This window comes from Rattus norvegicus, chromosome 1 (genome assembly GCF_036323735.1).
Source record: "Rattus norvegicus strain BN/NHsdMcwi chromosome 1, GRCr8, whole genome shotgun sequence".
Lineage (NCBI taxonomy): Eukaryota > Metazoa > Chordata > Mammalia > Rodentia > Muridae > Rattus > Rattus norvegicus.
This window is the reverse complement of record NC_086019.1, coordinates 29,150,304-29,156,567: the sequence shown is the minus strand read 5'-3', so window position 1 is coordinate 29,156,567 and position 6,264 is coordinate 29,150,304. Positions and strand designations below refer to the sequence as shown.

Below are 6,264 nucleotides of genomic sequence, written 5' to 3'. Positions count from 1 at the left end.
TGTGTGTGTGTATCCATTATAATTAAATAAGAGGTCATGAATTTGAGAGGAAATAGAAATAGAATTGAAAGAGGCAGCAGGAGGCATGAGAAAATTTTTTAAAATATGCTATAGAGAGATGATAGATAGATAGATAGATAGATAGATAGATAGATAGATAGATAGATAGATAGAAAATAGAATAGACTGGCAGATGATAGATGGATAGATAGACTGAAACATGGATAGATGAGTAAGTAGGTAGAGACATCATTCTTGATAGTTTAATACACCTATACAATCTATTGTGATAATGTTACCCTCTTCTATCTTCCAATGTTCATGCTGACCTTCTCACTCTTTCCAAATAGTTCCTCTCTTTCTTTTTTACCTTTCTGTGTGGGTGGGGTATAGGGGGAGGGAGAACCAATGAGTTTAATTGTGGTTTCTTGCCATAATTACCATATCGCTGGAGGGAAAATAGACATTCCCTCCCCTGGTATCATTAACAACCAACTGCTTCTCCAGGAAGCAAGGGAATCTCTTAAGACCCATCACTCGAGATATATGATGGAATATGGACTGACTGGTTTTTATGCAGGTTTTTTTTACAGGAACCCACAGCAGCCATGTCATGTGTTTATGATTTCTGTGGCCATATTGCATCCAGATAAAAATGTTTGGTAGCATCCTGTTCTTTCTGCCCTTTCTTCCACGATGTTCCCTGGGTCTCAGACACAAGGATATAGATGTCTTCTTTAAGGCTGAGCACTTGACTGTCCCATATTCTCTACATTGCGATGAGTTTTGACTTTGCACTAACAGCCACTTGTTGCCAAAAGCTTTTCTTATGCGCTGTCCTGTGGCTATAATGGGAAGATTGCAAAGGTAGTTTCTCTATGTGTACATTAGCAACAGAAGTTGGCTTCCTGCTAAGGCCTGTGACCTCCCTAGCTTTCGATGAAGTTCATAGTACCAAACCTGTACAGTCCCCGCTGGAATAAACCTGGAATAGAAAAGACCAGAGCATGATAGATACAGTTACATGATGTCTCCTTTTCCCTAGCTCTCAGTGAGATGAGTAATTAGTTTCCTATTTTTCACAAAACTTGTTGAGAAACTGGGAGTTTGAATGAGAAACGTTCTGCATAGGCTCATGTATTTGAACACTTGGTCCCCAGCTGGTAGTGCTATCTGGGGAGACTATATAAATTTTAGTCTTCATGGAGAAGTACATCACTGGAGGAGGGATTTGAGAGTTTGTCACCTCCTCTAGTAACCTCAGTGTTTTGTGTTTGCCAGGAAGAGATAGCCGTGGAGCTCCCTCCTGCCATTCTGGTCACTTCTGAAACTTTATGCCAAAATAAACTACTTGACACGGCACTTGCTGTCACGATGTTTTTATCACAGCAACAAAAAGTAGTTAATGTAGAAATATGAAAGCTTATATTTTTAATTTCCAAAGGCTGTATATAGTATGTTTTGCTTATCAAATTGCTACAGATTATAATCTGACATCACTCTCAATCTTCTTGACAATTTAGACTACTCAAAATCGTGTACCTAAAAAATAAAGAAAATACAAATATTTTTTGCTCATGAAGCCAGCTGCAGTGCCAAATCTATCTAATCAAGGTTGTAACACAGTCATTTTGTATTTAAGCCCAACTAAAGCCTCTTAAAAGTCAAGGCCCAGGAGTTCTGATCCCTTCTTTTCCTGGCAATTCTCATCAGAGAGAGCTTTGACACTCTTCATTGTTCCAATGACTTTCAAATTGCATTCAAAATTAGGCACATTTTTCTTAAGAAACTTCATTGCCTATTTGATGTTTCTCAAGCCCTTTGAATGGGAATTATTGACAGAGGGACATTTTCCATGGCTATTTCTTCAATTTTTTCCTTGTTATAACACACACACACACACACACACACACACACACACACACACACAAGTGCCTTTAAGCATAACTAAAAATTAAGCAAGATGCATGACCATGTGTTTTGTGAGTCCAGAGAGATGCCACTTCTCACACATAGTACTCTACAGGCTTATTAAACATCCATTCTTCCTGAAATTGCTGGCCCTTTCTGCACCAAGGGACTCTTAGGGATTACTATGCCTCCCTTTACCACATAAGCTTCCTAAAGTACAAGGACGCTCTAGGCTCTGATTTTTCCACTGCACTATTGATCTCAGTAGTGTGTGAGAATTGGTCTCCCCAGTATATTACCAACTCCTTCAAAGTCTTGAGCAACTTTGTGGGTTCATTGTCCACCAAAGTATCTTGCATTATGATTGTCGAGTGAGTGAGGGCATAAATCCCATAAACAATTCACACAAATGTCCCAGAGTCTTGTTTCCCTCCTTCTCATTGTTTCTTAGGGACACCTACCTTTCCTCTCCACTCTTCCCACATTATGTAATTTCTTGCCTCCATTCAAATTCCAGTTGACACACCTGCTTCCAATTGAGATTGAAATCCCCTCCTTGGGATAAAGATGCAGAGAGATATAGAAATATATGGCTGTGTATCACACAGCATTTCCGTCAGTGGCAGGGACTACAGGGCAGTATTTCCATAAGTTATATCATGTAGTCATACTGTCATACTTTGGTTACAATTAGTACATTCTGGCATTTGTACAATGACACAAATCAAGCAGTTGTCTGTAAACTTTTGTTGTTTAACAATATAATGGCTCTATATCAATATAAAGATGTAGAATATTAGAAAAATTAAGCTAATAAATAGGCCCCTTTTGCATGCAAATACAAAAACCAGTCCTAACCATTCCTCTTAAAGCCATTTCCCCAGACACCTGCCTGTGGCTTTGGGAAGTATTTTGGAAATTGCTAACTTGACTTAACTCTAACCTGTTAAATGTCCTTTTTAAAAAGAAAACTTACACAAGTTTGGCATATGGTAAAACCTTGCAAAGTGACTGCTTCTTAGTTTCCTCTAACAGATCGGCCTCTAACTTTCATCAAACAGTGAAGCTTTCTTTCAACCTAGCCCTCTATATTTCAGTAGCTGAACTGCCCATTGGCAGTCTCCAAGCAGGCAGCAAACTTGTTCAGTCTTATGTGCCCTGTGCTCACTTCTCATTGGCTAATGGTTTGATATTGGTCAAGGGGGAATTTATTAATTAATGAAAGTTTGATTTTAAAGAATATCTGTAGTCAATGAAGTATGGTACTGGTCACTGAAATTCCCACCAACTTCAGTGAAGCTGGTTTGAGTCTGGCATCATTTTACAAGGAAATCGAGTCCTTCACAAGGAGAGCACTGAGCCTGCTCTTAACTAACCAGTAAATGAGAGATATGCACCAAAGTCTGTCTGACCCACCAAAAGTCCATTCCTTTACCAGCTTGCCTTTTCAGGCTTTGGATGTGCCTTTTGGTTTCTGTGTAAAATGAGTAACAACAACAACAACAACAACAACATCCCCAAACACATACATAAAATATAGGATCTAGGATCTATAACTTCTTTTTTTAATTTATTTATTTTTATTGGATATTTTATGTAGTTACATTTAAAATGTTATCTCCTTTCGCTTCTCTCCTATCTCCCCTCTATCTCCCCCCTACTTCTATGAAGATGCTTCCACTCCCACCCACCCACTCCCACCTCAACACCCTGGCATTCCTCTACACTGAGGAAACGAGCCTTCACAGGACCAAGGGCTTCCCCTCCTCCTATTGATGGCAGACAATGCCATCTTCTGCTACATATGTGGCTAGAGCCATGGGTCCCTCCATGTATACTCTTTGGTTGGTAGTTGGGAGTTCAGGGGGTTGATATTTTTGCTCTTCCTATGGGGTTGCAAACCCCTTCAGCTCCTTCAGTCCTTTCTCTAATTCCTCCATTGGAGACCCCATGCTCAGTCCGATGGTTAGCTGCAAGCATCCTCATCTGTATCAGTAAGAGTCTAGCAGAGCATCTATAACTTCTTATGAGTCAATGACTACTTTTCTTTTTTTCCCCCCACAGGCAAATGGCTTTATTGGTTTATCATTTAAAATGGGCTTGTCATCACAAGGCTTGGGAAGTTCAGACACTTCCAAGAGAGATGTTCAAACAAACCCCTTTCTAACCAGTCAAGGGGAAAGAACAGTAGGCCTGAGACTGATTGCAGCTTGAGTCCAGCCTACTCAGTATGAACCAGGCATGCTAGGCGTACTGCAAGCCACATGTGCTTTTACTACCTAAGAGTTCTAGAGTCTGGATTCAGAGCTGTTACTAGCAGACCTGAGCTCATACCCTTGGTGACTCTGCCAAAGGAGGAGGGGGAGGGGACCACAGATTAGAGAAGGTGGCCAGACACCCACCTTCTAGGCCTTTGTTAGGGGCCAAGTGTGGCTCTCTGGGCCTACTGTGGGAATGAACCATGGCAAAGCCACTAAGAAGCACAAAAAGTTAGTGCGGTACTGGCATCTCCAAAATATGTCCTGAAAGTACAAATGAGCAGATTCCATATGCAGACATGAGAGCATCGAACTTAAAACATTTAAATATGAATCAAGCTATAACTTAAATTACAACTAGGAGAGAGACAACACCCAAAAGATACTCGCGGTGAAGACTGCTGAACACATACACAGGACACCCCAAACATGAGGCTATTAAAGCGATGCCATTTTCATTGTGCCAAGTTTACATTCATCATGTGCTAGTCCAACCAGGCCATGCCACACCGCGCCATCATGCTGTCTGGCACTGCACGCCAGCGCGGGGCCCATCATCGTCGTCCTCATAGGCCTCCCTGTGCTGGAGCCAGCTCTGCTCGTTGGGGTTGAACTCCTTCAGCTCCACCTGATCCATATCATCTGTGATCCTCACCTTCTGCCGAGGGGGAAGCAGAGCCTCCAGCTGAGGAAGCTTCTCTAGAGAAAGCCACTGTTTTTCAAGGAAGACTACTAAGAACTGTATGATAAGCATCCCCTTCTCCAGGGGGGCTTTGTAGATGGGCATCCCCTCATTGCGGACACACTTGAGGTCTCCATGCTTTATCACCTCACCTGACTTAGACGAAATGATGAGGACTCGATCATCCAGCGTTTTTATTGTCTTCTTGAAGCCACAAAGAGCTTCAGAAATTCAGAGAGCTGAATTTTCATTTTCATGATCAAATCATGGCCTCGTCTCTGAAAGACACTATGATCCTTCTGATCAAGCACAATTATGACATCACCAGGCTCCTGATCTCCTTCTCCATGAAACAGTATCTTTTGCCCATCCTTCATACCTTTATCCACGTGTACCTCGATAATCTTCTTCTCTCGGGTAACCTTGGCACCGCTGCAGTTCTCACAGCAGTCCTTGGGGTTGACGCGCTCGCCCTGGCCCTTGCACTCGATGCACACAGTCTGGATCTGCTGCACCATGCCCGGCCCGATCTGCTGGATATGGATCTGCATCCCCCGCCCCTTGCAGAGGGCACTTCACCACGGATCCCTTCTTCCCACCAATGCCTTCACATTTCTCACAAATTATATTTTTCTGGAGGGCCAGTTTCTTAGTGATTCCATTATATAAGTCTTCCAGAGTTACTGACAGCTGGTGTACAACATTCTTGCCTCTTCTCTCTCTAGTCATCCGCCCTCCACCACCAAAAAACATGTCAAAGATATCCATGGGTGAAGAGAAGCTGGGGCTACCTGATCCCCCTTCTTTTCTTAAAACAGAGAACAAAATAAACTATGTTCTTCTAGCTGGGTTGCCTTGTCTGGCCTTAATGGAAGAGGATGTGCCTAGCTTTGCAGAGACTTGAAGTACCAGGGTGTGTACTTCACGCTTGCTAAGGAAAGGGGAAGTGGGGAGGTAGGAAGGATTGTGGGAGGGGATGACCAGGAGAGGGGCAATGGGAGGAATGTAAAGTGAATAAGTTAATAATAACAATAATAACAATAACAGAATAAGACAGTTCCTGCCTTTCTATTTTCACTCTGTCAAAGGTAGCACACAAAGTAATGGACTTCACTAAGACATACACGCATACATGGTGTGCTTGTTTCTTGTACAACCTCTCTCCCACTGCTTTTCCCAAACTCCCTGTCCCCTGTTGCTGGTCCTCTTCATCTTCTTTCAATTCATTTATATTTTAATATTAGCTTCCTGATGACAGAAAAACGAGCTGACTGGGACACAATAGCTAGATGTAGTTAGTGTGTTGTGTCGACTGTACTGCTTACGGTTGATTTAATACAAATCCACGGGTGTGTAATCCGGTAAGTTGAGGGGGTCATTTTGAAATCAGCTGAAGATTAATATATGTTTCTG

General features: G+C 42.2%; 1 pseudogene; it reads right to left on the bottom strand.

Moving 5' to 3' along the window:
* Positions 1 to 3,953: 3,953 nt before the first annotated feature.
* On the bottom strand, positions 3,954 to 5,656 carry Dnaja4-ps1 (DnaJ heat shock protein family (Hsp40) member A4, pseudogene 1; annotated as a pseudogene).
* Between the last annotated feature and the right edge of the window lie 608 nt (positions 5,657 to 6,264).